The sequence below is a fragment of the Cydia pomonella genome, chromosome 20, assembly GCF_033807575.1.
Source record: "Cydia pomonella isolate Wapato2018A chromosome 20, ilCydPomo1, whole genome shotgun sequence".
Taxonomy (NCBI): Eukaryota; Metazoa; Arthropoda; class Insecta; order Lepidoptera; family Tortricidae; genus Cydia; species Cydia pomonella.
In genome coordinates, this window is record NC_084722.1 from 6,583,763 (window position 1) to 6,611,394 (window position 27,632).

Below are 27,632 nucleotides of genomic sequence, written 5' to 3' on the forward strand. Positions count from 1 at the left end.
GTTTGGTGAATAAGTTTTACAAAATAGTTATTTATTTAGAATGTTATACAAATGGCTAATGATGTAATATTATGTCGCAATACATTATAGGTTTTATTCAATGACTTCTTACAGTAGCTTAATTACTGTGGCTACTGTTATAGGTATTCTGTACGTCACTAAGTTTAGATCCTTTGACTTCCACTATTATAGTTTACATCTTATAATTTATGATTATCATAACTGAAATGATTCTTCCTTTGAATGCCTAGTTGTCTTTATTCATATAGATACTTAGCTTCATATATTCCGTAGGGCGTAAATGTTTAACTCGATTAGAATATTAAGCACTATTTTTGTCTCAATTTCCGGTTCACGGTGGTTGCGGAGCGAGTCTTGTTCCATCAGCGGCTTTCGAGTGTCTCGGTGTCTCCGAGCATCCTCGTCGGTACCTGATCAACCCCACTGCCACGGGCGCCCAGATGCAAGACCTACTTTCTACATGAAGAGGCTGGCTGCACTACGCCGCATCTGTATCTCACGCCTGCACATTGTATCCAGTGCGCTGTCTATTTGCGTGGAACGAGAATTGGTCCTGCCTTGCCTTGTCTTCTCATCATGATGTGAGAGCATCGAAGCCCCATCAAGCAGATCTTAATACCTAGCGGTGACGTAACCTTTCAATAAATTATACAAAAGGTTTTAATTTCATAGTCTAGTTATGATAGGAGTATACAAGCGATTTAAATAATATTCACGATTCCTAACTGCTTACTTATTTGTAGGTAGATAACTGGTGCCTATTTGATACTTATTTTATGATCATGATTCCGTTTTATAGGTACATACCTAAGTATATTACGTATGTTGAAATGTTATTGTGGGTGTATATATTTTGATCATTTGGTATATAGTTTGATCTGTATTTGCCAATGTATTATACCTGCCCTAATTTATTTGTCATATTGAATCAAATCATATGACTTGAATGTGGTTATTACATTTTGGATTATGTCCAATTGAGAGGATATTATATATATTTACTAATCAATTGTAGTTGTTGAAACCTGTCACAGTGGTTTTATAAGTGGCTGTTTTAACAATGCGGTTTTTGGTTATGTTTGGGATTGTCGTTGCATTTGATTGATCCCAGTTATGACTAAAGGTATCAAATCCTAAACCGACTGGCTTTTAATTTAATTAACAGTTGTACTCTTTGCGAGATGTCGCATATGATAATTTAGTAAAATGGCTGATCTCATGATATTAGGGGCAACGCTTATATCATTGTCTTGTATATTTTCGTTCTTGGTCACTCATGTCATTTATTTACTATTATCCCGGTTTCAGTACTTGATAGTCTGAACCTTACGTGTAATATTCCATTAGGCTACATGCCTCAGGTACTGCAGACGGTGCAAGGTCCAAGTGACTTACCTATGGAAACATTTCACGTGGGATTTGCGGCTCGACATATTAGGGAGTTGTCCATAGAGCGGTGTATGCATGATAATTTTATGAGATTCAAAAGGTTGCCTTATAGTTGACTGCAACCAGCTATTTTATTTTACAGTATATTAAGGTGATAAAGTTGTGTGAAGCCAGACTACACCCCGTCGATCCTACCTAATTTTATAGCGTATTTATGAATGTGTTATCATAAGTACTAATATATCTTTACTTATATTTGATCAAAAGGTATCAAATCTTAATCCAACTGGCTTTTAATTTAATTAACAGTCTTACTCTTTGCGTGACGTTGCATATGATAATTTAGTAAAATGGCTGATCTCTTGATATTAGGGGCAACGCTTATATCATTGTCTTGTATATTTTCGTTCTTGGTCACTCATGTCATTTATTTACTATTATCCCGGTTTCAGTACTTGATAGTCTGAACCTTACGTGTGATATTCCATTAGGCTACATGCCTCAGGTACTGCAGACGGTGCAAGGTCCAAGTGACTTACCTATGGAAACATTTCACGTGGGATTTGCGGCTTGACATATTAGGGAGTTGTCCATAGAGCGGCGTATGCATGATAATTTTATGAGATCCAAAAGGTTGCCTTATAGTTGACTGCAACCAGCTATTTTACAGTATACTAATTAAAGTAATACAGTTGTGGGAAGCCAGACTTCACCCGGTCGATCTTTATAACACATTTATGAATACGTTATCAATACGTCATTCACAACATAAGTGCTAACATATCTTTATTTATATCTGAGCACATTAGTAAACCTTATATATTATTAATAGAACTTGCTACAACTACTTGTTTCATAATTTTCTTTATCTTAAAGTAGGAATATTTTGATCTCCTTATGTTTCCCACAATGGCATTTTATAGGAAGAAGGTAGAGTTTATTATAGTAGTCTTGTAAATAGTATTCAATAATTTTGATAGGATTTTAATAATTTCCTATTGGTTCAATGCACTTAAAATAGTGTTTCATTTTATTGACATGGTTTATATTCGTCTTTCTTTAAGAACGGATATGTTTTGTGCTTGTTGGAACATATTTCAGATTTTATTTTATCATGTAACATGTCTCACACCTCAGAGAGCTTGGGTTGTTATTTATCATGATGTTGGTCTATATTTACCACTAAATGATCACGCCATACCTAATTTAAATGAGGTTTTAATTTGTCTTTATCTGTGACATATTTTGTTATGTTTGTGTACAGGTTAAATTGGGCAGTCAGGTTTTTGTTCCGTCTTGTTTTCCTGACTTAGGTATTTGGCCCTAGTAATCAAGGCGGTATATCCGAATGGGTCCTAATCAGACTTCATTGGATATAGAGTTCATAAATTATTGAATCATATTCAATCAATTTTAATGCAATAAATAAAATTTATTAGCAGTTAATACATTGTTTATTTTATACTTCATCCCTTTTAGCCTAGACCCTTATTTACTAAATTTCAGTATTACTTTCCAAAGGTTTCAATAGAGTTGAGGAAAGTAATAGTATTTCAGCTTTCAAAGCTTTTGTAGTAAAGTTTAGCCAGGCTAAGACATCACATCGTTAGTGCTAGAAAGCTGAAATTTGGCATGGATATATAAATCAATAAAGCCGACAAAGTCGTACAATAAAATCTAAAAATTTAATTTTTTTTTAGGGTACCTCCCCTACACGTAAAGTGGGGGTGAATTTTTTTTTTCGCTTCAACCCTAGAGTGTGGGGTATCGTTGGAAAGGTCTTTCAAAACTAATAGGGGTTTTCAAGAAACAGTTTTTGATAAAGTGAATATATTCGGGATAATCGCTCCGAAAGAAAAAAAAAATGTGTCCCTCCTCCTCTAACTTTTGAACCATAGGTCCAAAAAATATGAAAAAAATCGTGGAAGTAGAGCTTAAGAAAGACATTAAATGAAAACTATAGCGGACATGATCAGTTTAGCTGTTTTTGAGATATCGCAAAAAGTTTTCCCTTCATAGTAAAAAGACTTTAATTAGGTACTGATTATGCAAATTTGCCTATTTGTTTAACTCGGGTGAAAGGTACCGTTTCATCCCTTGGTTAACTTATATAAATTTTTATAAATGTCTATCCAGTTTTTGTTATATTATTATGTCCTTTATTTATCTTTTTCTCTCAGATTAGGCTTTTTACAATATGTATATAAAAGTAAAATATAAAAACACTTACAAAACAATACAAAAAATATAAACACATTATAAAAAACCTAACCTAGGGTGCCGCCAGCAGCGGGGCAGGGCTCAAGCTGCCGGTGGTCAGGGCCGCAGAGAGAGGAACCGCCGGACTATCCGCGTCGTGTCCAAGATCACCGCCTTTTGCATCTGACCCTTGATCCAACCACCTAGCGAGAGTCTCTCAAGACTCTTATTATTATTATTCAAAATGTAGAGTTTAGCATAAAAGAATTAAGCGCCAATATCGTCTATGACGCTTAAGAACATTGTGAGTTCACCATGATAACACTCAACGGACGAAGTATTTTTCACTTTAATATTTTCTAATCTTAACGCGAGGTCTACACCTCACAGATCCACTAGTAGTTATATATGTATGTTTGATTTCTATTAATAGTAATTACAATGAGATAATTAAGTGTTTATATTTAAATAATATGTATAGATAACTAATTCTAATTATTGCTCATTTTTCCTCCTTTAAGATGTTACTCGTAATGGATAGTGTTTTATTTTTGACGTGGGTTTTCCTTGTTCCTAAATAGGTAATTTATTCCGCCATAGCGATTTATATGCGTACGTCGTCATACATTGATGTCTGACGCCTGAAACCTACACTGTCCACATAATATCTAGTATATTTGTTAAGCGGGAGTTATAGCCTATTTTAATTCCTAGGGAGTTATGGACTTATTTTTAATGATGGCACTCAGTCAATACGAACCAAAGTCAAATATTTATTTTAAAAAACTCTAAAAATTAGTTTTTAATTAAATTACTAATGTTGTTTTGTCATTTAAGAATATAATAGAATAGAGACAAATAACATGATATATTATTTCTCATGTATATGTTTAAAAAAGTTGAATTGGTGTGATTTAATAGCTGTTTACAGTATTATTTACACGGTGTATACTGAATGGCCTTTCATGCACGCCAAACAATAAACAAATCTCCGTAATTTTGCCGTATGCATATAATATTCAGTTATCGGAACTATGGGAGTAAAACTTTCACAAAACTTATCAAGCTGACGTAAAAAAAGTGCTTATAGCCTTAAACATATTGGAATATCTATGAATGTAAATATTTTTATGGCTGTAAGTACTATACTATTCCTATCCCCTATAGACATGAATATTTTTAGGGCTGTATGCACTATTTTATGTCCGTTTAACAAGTTTTGTTAAAGTTTTACTCCCATAGTTCCGATCACTGATAATATTTTATTTCGTTTAATACTTTATTTTTCCTTTATATATGGAACATTCATCGTGTGTGGGGTTGATTGGAAACGGGTGGTATTACAAGCTGTATTAAAAATATACATTCGAGTCATAAAAACCGAATTTCGATGTTCGAGGTAGGCGCCCGATCGTTAGATAGGCGGCTACGCGGGGCTCAGTCAACTCAGGGAACGAGCAGCAGGAACAGACAGATATGCCTAAGAATTTCACGATCTGCCTGATCTTACGATCGGCCGCCGAAGTCTATATGGTGAGTTCTCCGAACTGCTACGGGGGATCTTTGGAACATTTAAAATTTCATACAGTAGGTAGGGGAGACTGGGGAGACTTGATCCTAGGGGAGACTTGGTCACCTCAATTATAAAACCATAATTAATTGCCAAGAAATTAAAAATAACAATCCTAAACAATTAATTAATTGCAGGAAAAGGATAAATAGCATTACATAATTATTATTAAAAGGAACCAATCGCTATAATGTTCTCATTTTGACAACACAGTAGAGTTAGAGTTGCCATTTCAGATTCAATATAACTTTATAAATTAGGGCACCAAGTCTCCACTAAAATGAAATCTCCCGAGTCACGCCTATGATTAAATAGCGTGAAGTCAAATCGTTTAAAAATGAAATCGGAGGGTCTGAAACCAATTCCAATTATCGTCTAGTCACTATTTGATCTACTTAATTGAACTTTTAGAGCAAAATCTTTCCCTCAAATGGTTCGTTCACCTCGAGCACAGCATAGGAACAGTAACAGTAACCTACCTTCGAACATTTAGGTTAGCTGGAAGAGATAAATTCGCCTTTGTACTTTACCTCTCCGTTACCTTCCCTTGTTTCGTAAAATAAAGAGTTTCGGCGCGATTCGAAGAATGATTAAGACACGTTTAAGATCTTGAAAGATCTTTAAAAGATCGATAAACGATATGTCAAAATTCACGTTTATTTTGATGCCTCTATGATCCCAATAAGATCTATGTACGATATTTCTAAGGTCAAAGTGACATTGGTTGCCTGAATCGAGCTGTTTTTGTCAATTATACGACATATTATAAACGATATCTAAATGAGAACTTACCTAAACAAGAACTTATCGTTATCGTATTTCATTCATCGAATCGGGCCGTTTATTAGTTATATGTTATATTTAGGAATATTCACGTTTAATATTCACGTCTCTGACTCTGACGGAAACCGACGGTTTTCCCTGCTCATTAAAAGTCGAACCAAACTAAGTTTGTATAGATTTGCAATCCCGAAGCGTGGGAGCGTTTCATACACGTCAAATTTTAATGACATTATGACGTTTGTAATATTTTCACACTTTGTTCTGACAAAGGCGGTGCAGACGCTGACTTTGCTCTTGTACCGTTGCCATTACATTTTATCTAGGCGTTTTAGTTGTTACTCAAATAAGGGATACCCTCCTACAATTTAGAAGGGATTTAAATTTTCTCGGGTCAGAGGTGTAGGGTTAGAGCCGGCGGCGTAGCTCTATTTGACGTTCATAAGGGCATTGTATTATACCTACTTGAAAAATAAACTATCTTTACCTTAGGAAGTTTGTATAGGGAATCAAAAAGAAGCAGATTATAAAATAATAAGCTACCCAAATTACTCCTTCCACACAGACGGAATCGCGGGCAAAAGCTAGTAATATTATAAAAGCGAAAGTAACTCTGTTTGTATGTCTGTTCTTCGGTGAACTCACCACGCTTAAAACACTGAACAATAGCGATAGCAACAGGTGGGTCAATGGACGAAAATCTATCTGAAAAGCGTCTCTGCTTTAGATAGTTTAAGGCCCGAGGAAGTAGATAGGATTGTTTTTATCAAAATATTTTTGTTCATAGTTGGATTACTCTGAGTAAATCTACTCTTCCTCGAGCATCCCAAGGGACCGGTAAGTGCTCCTAACCCTTTTAAGCTATTATTGACTTTGGTTTCAAATGTTTGACCCATAGGTTACTGACACATTAGCAGGTGTGGTTTATTACCTTTTTGACTTTGTTACTTAAACGAGGGCGAAACCTTCCGAAAATAATGTGTCTCGACTAATTAACATAGGTACAAAAGCATTCTCAGTTTTATAATAATTTTATATAAATATGTTAGAAAAATGACAAAGTAACCTATTCTAGAAATATGAAGAAAAAAGACTTACTTTTCAGTAAAGGTTTTTAAAAGGAAATATTAATCAATAAATAATAATAATAAGTCATACTTTGTTTAGAACTGATAAGTCATACTTTGTTTACACCCCTTTCTTGTTAAGATTTCAGTGTATAAATAACTTATCACTTCTTGATTATTTTGTTTCCAAGTGTTCATTGAATGTATAGGTGTCTTAAGTACCTTGTTCCTAAATATTATATCGGTACAATTCATAATAAAACATCTCACACACCGTATCTTTCCAGGAAAAATACACTCACTTGCTTTCCCAGTGCACAAAAAAGTCGAAAATACTTGTATGAAAGTAAGTGTAATATCGGGCCACCCACGTGCCCTCAGAACAATGTAGGACTTTCGATTATGACTAATGTTTGACATACTGACACGTCGTGTTATGTCATGTTTTGAAGTGTTAGTGAAGAGAAGTCCCAGAAGTGAGAGTATTTGGAAGTATTTCTGTCATTTGATAGTTAATTACTACACTTGGCTGATCTTTGTATGCAATTTTATAGACTCATATTGTGTGTAAATTTATATACTTAGTACGAAATTTATATGGGACTGAAAATTAAAATCTAGAATATAATCATTACAAAACCAGCTCAGATAAATGCAGCAAAACATATACCTTAAAGGTAACTGGGACAGGTGAAACAGCTGAGAAAATAGTAAATCCCCGGAAAAAAAACGAATGGCGTACGAGGCCACCCCACGTGTGTCGTGCATTCGTACAGTTCCCAATTTTAAAATCTTAAATAATAACTTGGCCAAGTTACTTTGTATCAAATCAGAAATACGCTGTTATCATAGAAAGATAAGTAGACGATGAAGTAGCATTAGTATAATATTAGCTGTTAGTTTCTATTTTACACGGCTCAGAGCAAAAGTACTAAGTCTCCCCACCTTCCCCTTTGGTATGTGCTCCCGTTAAGAGGAAAGAATAGCTTTTAGAATCTAACAAAGTAACGGTAATTTCTCTATGAAATTCCATTTCGGGAGAAAACGGTTTCCACTAACTAAATCTTAACAAATCACTTTGATTTTGATGCCGATCGCTTCAGCATAACATATTCTAGGTTTACAGGTTTCCCTTTAAAAAATATTTTTGTGTTGCAAATTATGAAAAGAAGGAAAACCTATAAACCTAGTTTTTCATTGTGTCAATAACATACTAAAAAATCATGGAGAATATAAAATATTTAGAAGTGGAAAAACGTTCTCTTTTTGTACGTTCACGTGGTATCCTTTCCTCTTAACACGCCCAAAAGCTACTCGTATGTTTCTTCAAATAGATTGGCAAAACCTTAAAAATAAAATAACTTAAGTATAAACAGATATAGAATAATATACTTACATTTAAAAAGGACCCTGGCGTGACGGCATCCTGCTAAAGATGCTGGCAGCATTCCCTCGCTGTATTTTGTTTTATCTGCACTTAACACGAATCTCTTATAGAAAAGCTATGTTAGGGGTAAGCCAAGAACCTCACCAAATATCACCAAGGGGGAGTGGGGGTCAAAAAAGTAGCCGAAAAAATCTAGCGTGATTTGTGCACAAGCCCTTACATGCGTAGCCCCATCCGCCACTTTTGATGCTGATAGCACAAATACAAATATTATTGTTGTATATTGATTTTATTTTCATATCACGTTTCCTTTTGTAACTGTATATGTATTTATTCTGCAATGAAGTCTAAATAAATAGATACCTTGAAGCCTCTAAGAGCAATTGTGATGAAACCGAATTTAAAGTACGTGTGCATTAATATATAATTAAATATACTGCAAGCTATTTATAAAAATATTTGTCTACTTTACCTAATTTTCTACCATTTTAAAAGCCCTTTGTCTGGAAAGTTAGGCAAATATTCCAAGCCTCCATAAGGGCTCTCCACTTTATCGGTAAGGTGCGTGAAATACAATTTTCACGTATCGCTTACATAACCCTTTAGGTTGATGACCTTTCAACCTTTTTAGATAGGATGATAAGGGTTTTTGGAATTGCAACTTTTTATTTGACACTTCGATTGTAAAGAAAGTTTCCGCCACTTTTTTTATTAAATGTGTGACATATCGCACACGTGACGATCTTTAAAGATGTTCAGTACCCCTAGTGTAAATGTTATCGACATCATAACGTGACGAACGCGTTTGCGTTAAGTCTCATTTTGTATAGGATTTTGAGTTTCCAAAACGTCCCGCTTGGCGCGCTCTTTCTAGATCCAATACAAAATGAGACTAAACGCAAACGCGTACGTCACGTTTCAAAATCGAATTTAGTTACACTAGGGGTACAGGTCAAAAAGGGTTAATGTAAGGGATAGGTACAGTCTTTTTTGCGAAGTTTTTCCTCATGTCTCAACAAATATAGGATAATAAATTAACCCAAGCTGACAACACAAAGCATCTGATAAATGTGATATGGCATGTATTACTGTCACGCCTACATGCTTTTGCTGGCAAAGGGTCTTCCCCGTACATTTCAAGCTTATTAAATTGAAAGATAAATTACTGCCGCTCCTTTTATAATACCGTGACGTTTTAGAACCTACTTAATTATCTTCTATAACAAAATGTGTATTAGCGGGATCAACAGCGTTTCATTTAGGGTGTTGTCCAATATAAAAATCGAGAATCAAAAATGGAAACATCATCTTCCTGATCTTCCTCGCGTTGTCCCGGCATTCATGCCATGGCTTATGGCCTGGCTATGGTAGGCCTTCTGGGAAAGCGCTTAGATGAGTGAAAAGCGATTCTTCATAAAAACCCTTATCTTTGTAATGCCAAATATATCTTAAGCTGAAAAAAGTTTTGACTCTTTTGTTACGTAATAGGCATACTGAATTAATAAATTTAAGGAAAAAAATCAAGTGAACAGCGATTCTTCATAAAACTCAATTAATCTACTCCGGAACATTAGCAGAAAATGACTGTAATCTTCCAAGAACCATCGTGACCTTGGCAATAGCTGGGAAGTGGAAAAGATCGATAGCCAATTCAGTTAATAGACATACTAGGTAGGTGTTAAGGTGTGATTCCATTGCCATCCGGTACGTTGAATTAGGCCGGTACGAGGTAATACATTCTGTATAGCGGTTGGTCACCAGTGGATCTGACGTCCGACTTTCAATTCATAGATCGCGGGCTTAGATCCTGACTTGTGCTAATGAGTTTTACGGAACTTACCAATAGCTTTTCGGTGAAAGAAAAAATCGTGAAGAAATCTGCATACATCTGCGAAGAACTCAAAGGTATATGTGTAGTCCCGAACCCGCAATGGGCCAGCGTGGGGACTATAGCTATAGCCCACAACCCATCTCGCGTATGAGAGGAGGCCTGTGCCCAGGAGTGTGACGTACATAGGTTAAATTACGCCCGAAAGTTAACGAGGTCTTTTAGAAACATGAAGGCTTTCTCAAAAGTGCCGTTTCAATGTTAAATGTATGTTGTCACTATTAGCGGTGTCTATATGGCATGATGCATGATAACTTCGTTTATTATGAGCAATAAATTTAAGCATCATATACTTCATATAGCTTTATATTATAAATAATTATTAAGTATACATCAGTATGCGCATTGATGAGTCTTTAAAAACCTACTATTTTCTGGGAGCATGATCGCAGACCTATTTCTAACTGAATTTTGAGTAAGTAACGTAACGGTATGTCATGAATTTCTCCATAACTAAGCATTGTTAGCATTGTAATACTCATGAAATGGAAACGCGCTTACATCATGGGATGTTCTGCGAAACAACTTTCCTACCTAGGACAGAAAGGCGTATAACACAAAACTATACTTATGATGTAAGTCCTTATTTGTTGTTAATCACCTTGTTTCAGTACCTAGTGGCCAGTAGAACAATTATGTGTGGGATTTGCGCTAATTCTGTCCCACTACACGTGTAACCTATTACATGTATACTTAATCGGATTTTGTAATGTAATTCGTTTAAATTAATCCCTTCAGAATACGGTCATGCGACAGATAATAGAGAATTCGTGTGAAAATATTAATGTTAAGTAATATTTGTGGCGACAAGCAGTGTTTTTTAGTTTATCATGCCAGTTTGGTGCTAGTAGAAATGAATTATAGTAACTAATGTAGTCAACCTACTAACATAAAATACGCAGTTTTCATGTTTGAGCGTTTTAAAAGTGTTCCAAATCTTATACCTTTAAAGTCTTTAAACGAGCAATTCTTGTATTTATATATTTCGGAGATCTCGGAAGCGGCTCTAACGATTTCGATGAAATTTGCTATACGGGGATTTTCGAGGGCGAAAAATCTATCTAGCCAGGTCTTATCTCTGGGTAAACGCGCATTTTTGAGTTTTTACATATTTTCCGAGCAAAACTCCGTGGCCCAGATATTGTGAAATAATCCAAGGTATTTAATGGGGCCGTCCGTGACTACCTAAATCATGTAAGGAGTCGAGTTACCAAGGTACTTTGTGAAAACTAAACGCGTTTTCACTAAAGACGGGTTTTTAAGGTACATAACTTTTTTAAGGCTATCAGAGAATGGTAAATGGTAGAAATTAATATTTGTGTAGATATACAAGTAAATTAAACAAGAAAAGCAAATAACAGCCCTATAAAACAATCAAGGAAAATGCCGTAGTAAATTAAAGGAAAACTTTGTGGTTTCCAAATTAAAACAGAGTCCATTCCCAAACCAAATCTCGCCGAAAGACAATTTCCATTTTTCCTAATCCCGTTTTCTGGGGCACGTAAAATGGAATTGCGACAGTCTGACCCGAATGTAGCCCTAAATCTAAATAGTGTTATAAAGATTCAGGTTTATATTGCAACTAATCTGCTCACAGAGTAGAAAATAGACAGAATACAGGGAGACGTTAGCAGGATCCTACGCATTCCGTTAAGGGGCTCCCCGCGGTTTTCATAGATTTTTGACTAGTTTTGAGTCGTTACTCCTTCATTTGCACTTTAGATAGAATTATAATGGGACATGTTGCCAGGCAAAGTGATGGCAGGTGGGCCAAAATGCTAACGGAATGGTGGCCGCTTACAGACGAAAGGAGTGCCTGGCGTCCGTTGGCTCGTTGGGTGGACGACATTCGGAAGACTGCGGGTCACTTCTGGATGAGATTGGCTCGGGACCGGGATAAGTGGCGTGCTGGGGGAGGGGCCTATGCTCAGCAGTGGGCGATGGAAGGCTGATGATGATGATAGAATTATAAGACAAACAGCTACCGGTTCTTCAATCTTTTATATTCATACTGGTCTGCTGGATTTTGAAAGAAACGAACACTTACTTTTTTATAAATTTTTTAAACGTTGTCTAAAAGAACACTTTTTTCGTTACTAGATTGCTGTGAAGGATTTTACATGTACGAAATCTACACATTTAGGTTCGTCTTTGACGTCTCTAAAAACTGGTCACAGATTTTAATTTTAAACTAATTACCACAAAAGTTATGGCCAGTTAATCTGTTTTTTTGCCTAAAATTGTTCAACTTTGATGCCAAATATCTCGAAAATAGTGAACTTTGAAGGAAATATGGTATACTAAATTGCTTACAGCCATTTCTGTTAATATGATTTTTTATTTTTTTTATTTTTTACTTCCTCGCGTTGTCCCGGCATTTTGCCACGGCTCATGGGAGCCTGGGGTCCGCTTGACAACTAATTCCAAGATTTGGCGTAGGCACTAGTTTTTACGAAAGCGACTGCCATCTGACCTTCCAACCCAGAGGGTAAACTAGGCCTTGTTGGGATTAGTCCGGTTTCCTCACGATGTTTTCCTTCACCGAAAAGCGACTGGTAAATATCGAATGATATTTCGTACATAAGTTCCGAAAAACTCATTGGTACGAGCCGGGGTTTGAATCCGCGACCTCCGGATTGCAAGTCGCACGCTCTTACCGCTAGGCCACCAGCGCTTGTTTCTGTTAATATGATAAACAACAAAAAACATTAGAAAACTAAGGGATTGAATTTGAAGGTCATTGGCGTTACAGACCCCCTTAATAATAAGCTACTGTTTTGTTTTGTACTTCGGGTTTAAATTTTTTTTCTGTTAAAAACACAAATTCAGTTAGACGGTGGTAATTTTTCCCACATACCGTATACACCGGTAAAATTTGTATGGCAACTTTTTGAATCGTCTACACGGCGTCTATGAGGGAAAACCTTCTAGCCGTGTGAACGATTTTGAACGTTGCCATACGAATTTTGCTGTCACTATGATATTTGATAAAATCCGGTATACGGTATACGGGAAAAACTAACGCCGTTAGAACTTAGCCTTACTTTATCCGCGACAAGTGACTAATTCGTTACATTTGAAGAATCGTATCTCACATGAGACTATTAGTTTTCTTCATAGAGACGGACCAAGATAAGTTGGCAGCGATTTTGACAGCCCAGACAGTGCAAGTGTTATTTTAAAACGACTTCTATGAAATTATGACGCTTACACTTGCACAGGCTCCCAACTTAACTAGGTCTGCAGGTAACGGTTTTTTTTTATCTTTATTAATGAGGCATTGTGGGTTGACCATTATTGTAGAGCAGTAAACTTTTACTTAATTTTTTAAAGAGGCTGTCAATACCTAAAGCGTCTCTGTCTATTTGTATCGGAGTAAATGAGATAGCACTGTCGCATGTTACTGGGCCTGGGCATGGGAATAATAAGAAAAATATTTAAAAAAAAATAGTGTAATATTTTACTCAACCACGGTTTAGATATAAATGTTTTGAAATTGTGATTTTAATTGCTGACCCATAAGTCAAAACAATAAAGACATAAAACCGTTTAATTGTGATTTTAAGACCAATCTTTGCAATTATTTTCTATCGAGCCGATTTCGTTCAATCATGTATCGAGTACAACCACGGTCTTTGAAATATAATTAATATGAACATATATTTTTCTTACTTGACTAAAACAAATAGTCTTTCTTAAAAACTGTTTAAGTAACATCAATTTCAAGGACATTGGGTGTTGACAGCCTCTTAAGCACAGGAGAAAAGTTTATTTGTTTTAGATTCAGTGCTAATCACGACACGCTCTCGTTTTGCTACATACCGGGAAACCCATGTTATCTGCTACGACGGTAGCTCAGCGGTGAATGTGTAATACGATGGTGATATTTTCTAATTGTGTAGGGTTGGTCCTGCTCATGTCTCATGAATCAGCCTGTACATTAGAATTGTTAGATTTCTTGGCAGTCAGGTCCGTAAAAATTTAGTAACAAAGAGACCCGAATACAGTATTTATTTAGCAAAACCAGTGTACTAAATCCTGAAAATGGACTAAGCTGTCGCGGTGACACGGATGGCATCCCCCGGGCGGGGTGCACAGCCCTGATGCCGATCCAGTTTTAAGAATTTGAAATGGTTTTGAAACTTATTTTGACCTCGAGTCGTTTAATCTGGGAGCCTAGCTAAGATGACAATCGTACATAGGCTAATGCCTGATGAAAAGAAAAAATGTACGGAATGACATGAAAAGTCACGTGACTTTTCCATACAATATTAAGATTCGATTGGCGTTTTTTACCAACGATTGTCATCTTGGCTAAGCCCCCAGGCATCTCACACGCTATTAGTGCAAGACAATTTCTGATTGCATTTCGTCTGGAATAAGCGTGAGCCGGTAATGCTCCTTGGAGCTTAGGGCTCATGGTCAAAGTCGTATCAGGAGGGGGGGAACTGAGCATTATTACCTATAGGGTTGGCACAGTTTGACGTCGCATTGCATGTACGACCACAGATAAAATCATGACTTGAATTTTGACAACCCTAAATAGCCAATAGGGATAGTGCCATATATAAGAAAGGGACAGCATGGCTCGTCCCTGAATCGCTGTCAAACTTTGGTTTTGTAGGAGGAAAACTTGGAAAGTTAGACAAATAATATGTACAAATGGCGGACTTAATTCCGAATGGCATTTTCTACCAGTCAACCATCCAACTATTACTTATTCTCTGGTCGTAACAAAGTTATATGAAAACTATTTCAAATTATTACAATAGAATCGGCCTCCGAGGAAGCGTTCCACTTTCGTTGCGAAAATGTTACGAGTTACGAGACTTATGAGGTTGTTAAATATGAAAGTACCTATTACTGTTATGGCACGCGATAACTTGAGTTAAACTTTTCTAGTTTGGTGAGCGCTAACCTCAAAATGAAGGGGTATTATTATTATTGGGGTATTGCGGGCCTTTGAGTGCCACGTCGACCAAGCAGTGATCTATTGTGACAGCCCTTTAAAGCTCATTACTAATGCCCGTTGAATCCAGGAAATTCCAGATACTTTGGGCCGTAATATTCTGTTCATAGGGTTGCAATACGTGCCGCCCTAAGTAGGTACTTCTTTTTGACATTAATGGGTTATGGTGTGGTGGTGGTGGAACAGCCCTTTAAAGTTCATTACTAATGCCCGTTGAATCCAGGAAATTCCAGATACTTTGGGCCGTAATGTTTTTTTCATAGGGTTGGAATACGTCCCGCCCTAAGTAGGTACTTCTTTTTGACATTAGTGGTCCACAGGAACAGATAATGTGCATTGCAGTCTCCTCTGGCTCTTGGCAGAACCTACATGTAGCGTCTTGTTTTTTTTTTCCAATTTGAAATATGTGTTTGTTCAACTTACAGTGTCCAGTCAATACGAGTATTCTGTACCCCTAGTGTACATTTTATCGACATCATAACGTGACGAACGCGTTTGCGTTAAGTCTCATTTAGTATAGGATTTTGAGTTTCCAAAACGTCCCGCTTATCGCGCTCTTTCTAAATCCAATACAAAATGAGACTAAACGCAAACGCGTACGTCACGTTTCGAAATCGAATTTATTTACACTAGGGGTACAGGTCACTGCGCAGGTTTTCTATCTGAATGACGGGGTAGGTTAAGTGTCGTGATATTGGTTTATTGTTATCACGCACTTGTTAATATGTTCTAAGAGGCGTTTTAAAGGTAGGTTTACAACCTTTACAGTCTTCTTTTGAACGGTGACTGGCAACACTTACATATTTGAATTTAGAATCAGATCTCGCTGTCAAACGGAACGGGTGTGCGGGCCGGTATTCCAGAAGAAGCAGCCCTTTATAATTACTCGTGTTGTTACAAAGCTAACAAACATATGAGAAAAAAATAGAATAAACAAAGCGAATCCTACGTAGTCTCATTATCTTCCACATCTTCCCAATTAGACCGACTCGTTTAAAGAACCGTTTATAGTCCGTTTGTTTGTTTGATTGTAGCGCGAGAGCGTGACATTACGGCCGAGTGCAATGCTGCTGTAAATGTCAAAATATATGTTGTTTCCCGGATTAGAAATACTGATGCAGTAATGCTATTTTATCTCAAAGCATTGGCTTTTTGCCGTTGCTACGGAGTAGTTATAAATTAAATATATCTTTATTCCAGACCCAAAAGTCTATATACGGTTAGTTACATTAACTTTAATGATATAATCTTTTTCACGGTCTAAATCTTGACTAGAAACTAGTGCTTATTAGTTGTATAGCTAAACCAACAGTTCACCAATGGTTTAATCATACTAGGTTGTACAGTACACCAGCACTTAGGAACTAAACTTTACTTTCCGCTTACTCGCAAATATAAGAGTTTTACCTTTCTCGCACTTATCAATAATCTTACCACGTAGACTGACTCAAATCTATAGACTAGAGCTTTACGGTTCAAAAGGGGGTTGAGCATTTGTTTTCTTGAAGTGAAGTTTTATAAACACACGCACTTGCATTTCTTAGCCGATGTAGGTACTTCCTTGCGATGGTTTCTTTCAGCAAGTTTTAAATTATAAAGTAAATAAAACACACAATAAAATAAAACGCCAAAACATTTAACAAATATAATTTATTTTGTCTATCAATAACCTCCTTCGTTTTTGCAATAGAAGTGATAAATGGTTTGTTTCCGCATAATGTAGGTATTAATTATTTGGGAGGAGGGCAACGACCTCGGCCGAAAAGATGCGTCAAGTGATTGATTTCAGATGGATGACAATGAGTAGGTACAGTTCTTAGAATAATAACGTACAGTCAAAGCATTTAATATTTCTGCAAATGTGTTCCTTTGCACTTACCATGAGTTTTATGCGGCCTCGCTTGCACCAATTTTAGTACGAGAGAAATGCATTGTGAATTAGTTTATGAAGTCGCTAGCGAGTATATCAGTGTCAAATTAGTGGTAAGGATATAGTCTCACTGATAATCGACATGAAAGCTGCTAGGTATCCCATATTGTGATAGTGACGAGGCACGAAGACCACGGAGTGGCACAATAATTAGACCGTACTACCTAGCTAGCTGAGGTAGTGTTGGCATAGACACGAATCTATGAATTCCTCACCTCACCTTTAAAATAACTAAATTTTATAGAGTTTAGCCGATTTATTTGTTATTTGTTACAGACTTGTAGTCGCCGCCTCGACTCGACTCGACTTGAATAAAACTTCGATTTCTAGTGAACTGATGTAATCTTCCAAAAGGTAGGTACTGGTTTACAAGGGTTCTAAGGGGGAAAGTGGTTGTTGATAGTATGGAGGATACTGATGAAAGTGATTTGCAATATTTGATCAGCACAAAAGGTGGTTTAAATTTAAGTGCATCTAATTGGCCGCGATACAAAATATGTGGAGCGTTCCTATTGGTGCTTTTGAAAAAGCGTCCGAATACTATCCGAGCCCGATGGCTGCGTTTAGCTACTGCATTAGGAACATATTGATTTTATGCAATTAAAACACACAAACGCGTACACAACAGACTTATTTCTTGTATAGTAACTCAACATGTTTGCAAAAAATTACAAGACGCGTTATCTTCGCATACATGTCACGGACACTTTCGATAAACGAAGAAGTTCAATAACGCAAAAGTACTTTCAAATTGAAGCAGTCTTTATTATAGGCCTCGAGTCCTTTTGGTTCACGCTCCAAAAAACTCTGTCGACTTTGAAGTTCATATTTTAATTGAGTTCATCTAACTTAGTCTTGTGATATACAGTGTGAATTTTTGGTATAACTATACAAATTGAAACGAGACATCGTTTGATTCGAGAAACGATTTAACAAGAAAATTTTAGAATTGAAAAAAGTATGTATATCGATTACGGCATAATTATTATTTTTTTCTTTTCAGGGGCAATGATTTAGATTTTAGATTTATTTATTATAGAAAAGCGATCGCAGCGCATAAGGTGGTAAAATTTTCCTTTAAACCTACAGTTTCCTTAAATATAGTATGAATACCATATAACCTAAATACATAAAATTACTAAAATAAACCTGAAATTCTAAGTTGCCAAATCGTAGTTACAAATAATGCTCGTACATCCTAACAAAAACAAAAACAAAGATGAAGTACATTGCAATAACACTATTAACAAACAATAATTGCAATTAAATTAAAGTTAACTATCTAAGTCCATTAATACATTTCAATGTAAGTTGTTTGAAACTACCGATCTTTTCACGAAAAATATCTACATTTTGAAACTTATCATCACACATCCTGCATGCTCTTCTAGTGAAACCGTTTCTCGCATATGCGGTTCGACTACGAGGAATATAAAAGAGGTTCTTCTTTCTACATGCTCGCTCACAACGACGGGGTACTCTACTTAAATGAAACAGATTTTAATAACTCAGGGGCGTCGATGATGTTGTTAATGACTTTATTGAGAATTGTAACATCAGTGCGTTCGCGACGCAAGCTCAAGGGTAAAATATTATGTATTTTCATAGCGGTAGTGTAATCTATGTATTTATTTCCAATGCGATATTCAATTGCTCTTACAAACTTCTTTTGCACACTCTCTATTCTATCACTATGAATTTTATATAGCGGGTTCCACACTGAACAAGCAAATTCTAATCGACTACGGACATAACTATTAAATAATATCTTATACGTCGAAGGTCTCCTGAAATCTTTACCTACGCGCAATATGAATCCCAACTGCTTAAAAGATTTATTTAAGATATTATCAATGTGGGGTACAAAGGTAAGCTTTGAGTCCATGATTACGCCGAGGTCACGGATCTGGTTCACACGAGTTAACTCTTTATTACAAATATCATACTTGAAATTAATAGTTGTCCTTTTTCTACTAAAGCTAATGACAAAACATTTTTCTGGGTTTAAGAAAAGATTATTTGTGTTACAAAAAGTCTGGAAATTATGTAAATCGTAAATCGTGTAAATCGCTACCTCGTGTAAATCCTACTTGCTAACTCTATCGATAAGTCATGTAAGTGCCGTGTTATAGGATATTTACCCTTTTCTTCCGGGATCACTGATCGAGGTTATATATTCGTATTTGACTCACATGATATACACGAGTAAGTAATATGGATAAGTTTAGAAATGTTAAGCTAATTAGAGAATATTCATTCCTTAAATGTTTAAGGTTCACTTTGGATTGGTTTTCTTTGGTTATGTAATAAGTTACATAGCGGCGGTTATCACACGCCGGTCCGTTGCCATGCGCCGTCGGAGAACGGAGGTGCGGCACATCTTTTCCTGTGACTGTAAAGCCCAATCGCAGCACGGCACTTCCTGCCACAAAGATCGCAGGTGAAGCTTGAATCTGTTCATGGTTCCTGTGCAGTCCGAAGTCTTTTCTGCTTTAAATCATCGAGCTGGACTTCATCATGCTTCGCTATGCCGTCATGTAGAAGGTTACGCCATTCCGCTCTTTTAAGGGCTTCTGTTTCCCAGGTGTTCGGGTCTATGCCAAAGGACAACACGTCCCGCTTACAGGAATCCTTAAAGCGAAACATTGGGAGATCAACTCATCTTTTGGCGTATGCAATTTCACTCAACATCACTGCCCGGGGAAGTCTATCTGGGAACATGGCCTAGCCACCGCAACCTTCGCTGTTTTAGGGCGGCAGTGATGCTGCAACAGTCGACATGGTCGAGAACCCTTCCGTTTGTCATACGATCCTTCCAGGTGACACCGAGAATCGTACGTGGGCAGCACATGTGGAAAGCATTTAAGGGACGGTCTTGTTTGGAGTAGGTTGTCCACGTTTCAGATGCGTACAGGAGGATATTTAGGATGCATGTTTTGTAAACAAGAATCTTGGTAGAGAGTTTCAGCTTGTTGTTATTCCAGACTCGAGCTTGAAGCTTTCCAAAGTTGGCCGCAGCTCTACCTATCCGTGTATCAATCTCCGTGTCCTTGTCCGTACATGTATTGGCGCGAGCGAGACGCACGAGCGACTGACATAATGAATGACAAAATGACCCTCAGACCGAGGTGGCGATGGCATTCAATGCGAAGCCCCAAAGGTCCCGAAGATAATAAATACATATTAAAAACTATTCAGACTGTTGCACTGTAATGTTACTGGTATAAACGGTGGCCAAAAAATATTATAATTATTTTTATAACCGTTTAATACACCGTTTTTTTTTCCGTTAATTTCAAGGATGCATTCCTGAGCTTTAAATTAAGTTACATTCTTAACGACACCGGTATTAAAATTAACTCCATTTCGGAGATAATCAACAATTTATTTTTATCTTATAGGGCCCTTACGAGCGTATACACTTGCCTTAGGACCTGTTTACATATTGATTAGTGTTTAGTACGAGTGTATACATTTGCTACTAAACGTAAGTACTATCTCGGACGATCAATGTTCGAAACGACATTGATATGTCACATATTTGAATTGTTTGGTTGAATTAAATGTAATGTCTTGCTACAACAACGTATATGCAACATTTAATATTTTAACAAATATAAATATATAAAAAATATTTCTTTTTTATTTAATTAACTATGCCATTTAGTTTCCCCTTAAACGTACTTGTCCACGGTGTAAACATTATATATATTATTTATTTAAGGCCGCTTTTTAACAACAAAGGTCATTACCGGCCACAAGAAAATATTTTTTTGTGTAATTGTTAAAAATTACCTCTAAGCCCAGTACCCCTAGTGTAACTTTGATCGACATCATAACGTGACGAACGCGTTTGCGTTAAGTCTCATTTTGTATAGGATTTTGAGTTTCCAAAACGTCCCGCTTGGCGCGCTCTTTCGAAATCCAATACAAAATGAGACTAAACGCAAACGCGTACGTCAAGTTTGGAAATCGAATTTATTTACACTAGGGGTACAGGTTACTTTTATACCCGCGTAATTATGTACTTAAAACCATTTTTATTTTCTCAGAAGTTAGTTGAAAGTTGGTTGAAAGGGATCAGTAACTGCTTCGTCTTAGTTAGCGATGATATTCAACTCAATGAATAGCATTGTCCGCTATCAAGAGACACTCGACCTTAAGGGTAAACGAGCTCTAACAAAACACCCTTCACTTATACGCTCAGGACAACGGAAACACACAAAAGTGAAAGGACTCAATTGTTTAGGATAGGACCCACCGATTAAGGTCACTTACATTTCAGTTACATCTTCCAGTGATCAAGTGTTTGTTTATTGAGGGTTTGTTCGGTCGTTGGCGAAATGTAATTTGAGGAAAAAACCCGCATTCGCGGAAAAATCTCTCCGCACTGCGACCTCGGATACTAGGCTCACATAAATTGAGAAGAGCTAAATTGCATCGGTGTGAAGGGTGTGGGCCCAAAGTGAGGAGAAAATACTTCCCTCCCTGCGTTAGGGGGCCAATAGGGACTGACTCCACAGGTGAGGGAGGGTCCAGAGGTCAAAGCCCCAATGCGGAAGGATTGTTTAATATTTGATACTAGGTACTAGGAGAACAGGAATTTAAAGCGAGTGACTGAGGGAAAACTGGACAGGCTACCAATGTGCAAGGGTTGTTTAATATTTGAAGTTGATAACTAGGGTATAATAAGTTTGTATGGGATAGTAGAACGGTTATGCTTACAGATACGAGTAGATGGGTCAAAATTATTTTCATTGTCTTGTTTCTGACCACTCTGTCACACTAGTATTTGTGTCTTCTATCCTATCAAATAAAGTAAAAACTTCGAGTTGCACGTCTTTCTAGCTATAGATTTTAACTTACATGAGAAAATTTAAAAAAAATTAATCTCATATAAATTAATCTCTCCGTCACATTTTTTACGGATCAATAACAAGACAACGAAAATAATTTTCACCCAGGTATATGTACTGCAATAGGTATTTCTTTTCGTTCTCGAGACCTATCAGTAGGTAGCGCATATAATAATAAATGTGCTACTTATGTCAACTGTTTCTACATATTTCAGTTTCTGTTTTTGTAGAAAAAAACGTAGCTTAGGTAAGTACTTATTTTAGGTTTCTGTTTTGGTGTCTGAATTACGAACTACTTAAGCTTAACCTAACCACTACCCTTATCCAACCAATGTTCGACTCGATCCGACCTAATTTCACCTTGATTGCTAGTTAAGTGGAACTAACCTAAGTAAATATTGGTTTGTTGGCACACTCAGGCTAAGTCCACGAAACTGGCGGATTTGCGTGATTCGCGGTCGTCGGGTTAGATAGACCCTTTTGACCTAAATATGGCACGTGAGGGATGTTACATATTACACCAGCCCGCGTAGCCAACATGCCAATCGTTAATACTCCGTAGCGAACGAAACGCAACTATCACTGTCGCACTGATATGGAAGAGTGATAGAGAAAGATGACTACGCTACGGAGCGTTAACGATTGGCATGTTGGCTACACGGGCAGAGATAGATAATAATATAGATAACCTACATAAAACGCTTCCTTACTCAACATTTCTGTCAATGGTAAATTTCGCAACATAGCGATATATACGTATAGAGGCAAACCAAGATACACAGGCAAGTGTTAAGTATACTTCATAATTTCATAGAAGTTTGAAGTTTAAAATAACACTTGCACTGTCTGGGCTGTCAAAATCGCTGCCAACTTATCTTGGTCTGACTCTATTTATAATTGAAGGAATGAGGAAGAAGAATTATTGTTTTAGTAACTCTGCGTGTCCAATATAATGATGCATTTATGACCTGTTTCACAATGTCCAAGTAAAGAATTAGATAGCTAATTAACAAATACATTAACTGCCAGATCCACAAAACTTACCACTTTATCTACCAGTTAAGCTTATTTGAAGATTCTGAAACGCCAACGATGACTTTATTCGTCAGATAAGTGGCAAGTAGCTTATACAGGACTTTATTTGGACATTGTGAAACAGGACAGGCCCTTAGGATGCTGTTTAGTTTGTGCAGTATTGTTGTGCCTCAGCGATGTTTGTTGAGGTACGAACAGACTGTTTTTCGCCATCATAATATTCGTGATGCGCGTCACTGTTCACTCGCTGCCGAAGCAGCACGAACAGCATCTTAAGTACGCTGGCGCAGCGTTTGGAACTCGCTCCTAGTCAAGCGGTACGCGCAGCTACAGCTATAGTGTTGCTGTGCCGCCGCGAAACTTATAAATGTTATGTAATGTTTTGTTTGTTTCGTCCAATTGTTTGTTTTGTCTAATTAATTGTAATACTAACTCTAGATAATTATATAAGTTATTGTATAACCTAAACCTATGGACGTCATGTTCGAAATAAAGATATTTCAATTTCAATTACAATAGGGAGCGTGCATGAACTATAGAAGGCAGCACAGGAGCCGTCAGATTTTTGGCGCGAGGCGTAAATGTGATGTTTTTTGTTCCGATGTAGCCCACAAGATGGCAGAACCTACTATGCACAAGAAAACACTTGACGTGTAAATGTGCCTGTTTATGGTTCCGATTCAGACCACAAGATGGCAGACCCTCCAACGCGCACGGTCCCTATAGTAGGGTAGTAGGGTAATATTATAAATGCGAAAGTGTGTTTGTCTGTTTTTTTTTTTTTTTTAATGCTACGTCGGTGGCAAACAAGCATACGGCCTGCCTGATGGTAAGCAGTCTCCGTAGCCTATGTACACCTGCAACTCCAGAGGAGTTACATGCGCGTTGCCGACCCTAACCCCACCCCCCTCGTTGAGCTCTGGCAACCTTACTCACCGGCAGGAACACAACACTTTTCTGTAAGGTGGAGGTACTTCCCCAGTTGGGCTCTGCGCTAGATCTGGAATGACATCTGCTGTGCTGTGCCCTACCACACAAGACGAGATGACATTCACATTGCCCATACCTCTTTTTTGGACGTAGTTTAAGGACATACCCGGGTCCAAAAGGACATACCCGGGTCCTGTCTGTCTATATGTCTGTCTGTTACCCCTTCACGCTTAAACCGCTGAACCTATTTAGTTGAAATTTGATAAAGAGATAGTTTGAGTACCAGGAAAGGACATAGGATAGTTTTCATCTCGGAAATCATCCCTTAAGAGGCTGAAAAGCGGGGTGGAAGTCAGATACTAGTGATAATTGCGATGCATCGCCTGATAATTAATGTACTCAAATTAAATGATTGCCATAATGTTTTATCCAGGCCTTTTAGTTGTCTCTCAAATAAGGAAGTTTGTATGGGGACTAAATAAAAAGCAGATTGGATAAAAGATAAGAAAATTAGATGCGTGGAATAAGTAATTATGATTACTAATTCTTCTGTCGACGAAGTCACGGGTAAAAGCTAGTATTTTGTAAAGCTTAGTAAAATCATTTAAGGACTTAAACCATAAGCTACCTCTTACACTCGTACTTATATAGATCGCGTCATTCACGATAACGCGCGGATTTGTCAAATCTAACCTTTAATAGTATGACATTGTGAATCAGAGCATGCGCCGTCGTAAATGAAACGATCTATAAAAACACCACGCAACTCACCTAATTAACCTATTAACTGGTAAATTGGTACTAAAATGAATATTGTAACTGTGTGTGTGACTGGCAGTAATATCTATTGCCTACTTTCCTTTGATATTGAGGCAACCACGCACTTAATAACATAAATAATAATAATAACAATAAGTTGCCGTCCGAAGAGAACCAGATATAATTTCATATTTGCGTCATGTGAAAGCAATAAACAGGAGGAAATAAACAAATATTTCCGTGCAACAAATGGGTCAACCGTTGACGCTAAACTGCAAAATACTTGTAGCCTTCGCATATCGTAACTTACAATAATTATCATTTGAAATTAGACCTTGCTGCTTTAAGCTTAAGGTGGAATATAAAAGATAACTAAGTCGTGTGATACGAGGTTGTATAAGTGGTTTCGTAATTCGAATGATCGGGGGCGGATAAATATGATAGTGACATTTTTGTCGCGCGACTTGTGGTATGTGGGCCGGAATAATGGGGAGTTGAAGATCGACCCCCAAGCCCCTAACTTGTAGAAACTAGTAGCTATTCTTGAGCGGGTATTCTGTATATTCATTATTCAATCAGTTTAAATTTTGTGCAATTTTATATTATCTCGAAAACTTATTTTTAAATCTTTTCCACTTCACCCAATGATGTTTAAACGAGAGCTAACGCTCAAGTTACTATAACAAAACTAAATTTGAAAGTTCCCTTGTTAACACAATAAACAATGTTCCTGACCAGATGATAGTGGAACCAATTTTCCAATTTAACCCTTTAATAGGCAAGACTGAAAACAACTCAATTCAAGCCTCATCGCCCAAGTACAGTCCTGAAAATTCTGTACAAGAAAAAAGTTGGTGTTATATTTATGTTGGTCTTTTTTGAGACCGCTGCCCGATAGAGGGTTAATTCCTATTAAACGAACAAAAACAAACGAGTATAACTGTCTTTAAGAAAATGTGGAAAAATTATAACAACAAATATCTCGACGAACCTCCCAACCCCCCTTCTCCAATTTGAAGTGAATTTAAAAGTTCATAAACATCCTAGTGAAACAAATTCATAGAAAAAATTAATCACAGTAAATGTTAAAACATCGCTAAGGTACATAATAAGGTACAGAATTCCCGCCCCAACTTCACTGTTCTCGAACATTACCTTTCACGAAGCGAACTGGCACAACGACCGGCCCGGGGTCTTGTAAGTCCCGTGTTTGGTTAGCCAACACGTTTGATTTTGGGGTCACTTACTTGGGACAGTTGGAATTGGGACTTAAGGAAAATGTTAATTTACTGATTTTTAAATTAGCCTGGCAAAATAAACAGGAGTAATACAGTCAGGAACAATAATAGCGGGTACATGCGCCAAAAGTAGTTGCGATCCTGGGTGCGAAGACAATATGCCAATCGTTCACGCTCCGTAGCGTAGCGTAGTTATTTTTCTCTATCACTCCTCCCTATTAGTGCGACAGAGACAGTTGCTACGGAGCGTTAACGTTTGGCATCTTGTCTACGCACCCAATATTTTTCCAGATAGCAACAAGTATATCTCTATAATTCGCGTTGAAAAATATATGATGTTATGACACAATCCACATAATTGTTCTACACATAGCGACATATATCGTCGGTCGCACTCCGGTCACCATGCCTGTCACGTTCTAACAAGTATGTAAGTGCGAAAGTGACAGCAATAGTGACCGGATATAACAATCCCACCATGCCACAGCAGCAGGTTTGCTACTTTTGATTCTACGACGTTTAAATGTCACTGCCACACTTTTTCACTTCAAAATCGCTGCATAGTTACTATTTAGTACTGCAGAGATACTGACTATGTATAGACTTAGATAGATTAAATGTGATCTGGGAGAGGTGGTGCATCCTGCCGACATACAATTCTTACTAGTACGGAGGAATCATTTCCTACTCTTACGAATAATATGCTGTAAAGTTAAAATTGTACTAAAAGGAAATAAATAAATAAATAGTTATCTTAAACGGACGTTAAATAATAGAGATGCATAAAATGTGATATAAGGTACTTACCGAAAAAACTCCATGTTTTTTAAATTATTTGTTTGTTTGGTGACATTACTGAATACAAATTCTATTTAGGTACTTATTTACTTAGGTACCTAGAGTCAGACCAAGACAAGTCTGCATCGATTTTGATAGCACACGCACTGCAAGTGTTATTTTAAACGTCAGACTTCTATGAAATTATGACGTCTGACGTTTAAAATAACAACCAAAAAGCGGCCAAGTGCGAGTCGGACTCGCGCATGAAGGGTTCCGTACAATTTAAGACGTATTAAAAAAAAATCTTCTTATTAGATCTTGTTCAACATTTTACCACTTTGGACACACATTTTACCACTTTGGAAGTGTCTCTCGCGCAAACTATTCAGTTTAGAAAAAAATGATATTAGGAACCTAAATATCATTTTTGAAGACCTATCCATAGATACCCCACACGTATATGTTTGATGAATTTTTTTTTTTTTAATTTTATGACGTATTAAAAAAAAACTACTCACTAGATCTCGGTCAAACCAATTTTCGGTGGAAGTTTGCATGGTAATGTATATCATATATTTATTTTAGATTTTTCATTTTGTTATTTTAGAAGTTACAGGGGGGGGACACACTTTTTTTCACTTTGGAAGGTTCTCTCGCGCAAACTATTCAGTTTAGAAAAAAATGATATTAGAAACCTTAATATCATTTTTAAAGACCTATCCATAGATACTGCACACGTATGGGTATGATGAAAAAAAAATTTTTTTTTTAATTTCATGACGTTTTAAAAAAAAACTACTTACTAGATCTCGTTCAAACCAATTTTCGGTGGAA

The 27,632-nt window shown here is 36.9% G+C and overlaps 1 protein-coding gene across 1 annotated transcript in view; it reads left to right on the forward strand.

The window, feature by feature from the left end:
- Window positions 1-17,539: 17,539 nt before the first annotated feature.
- LOC133529131 (uncharacterized) overlaps window positions 17,540-27,632 on the forward strand; it is a 60,276-nt gene continuing 50,183 nt past the window's right edge. Inside the window, exon 1 of the mRNA XM_061866765.1 lies at window positions 17,540-17,554. The gene's annotated coding sequence lies outside the window, so the exon portion shown is untranslated. The remainder of the gene's footprint in view (window positions 17,555-27,632) is intronic.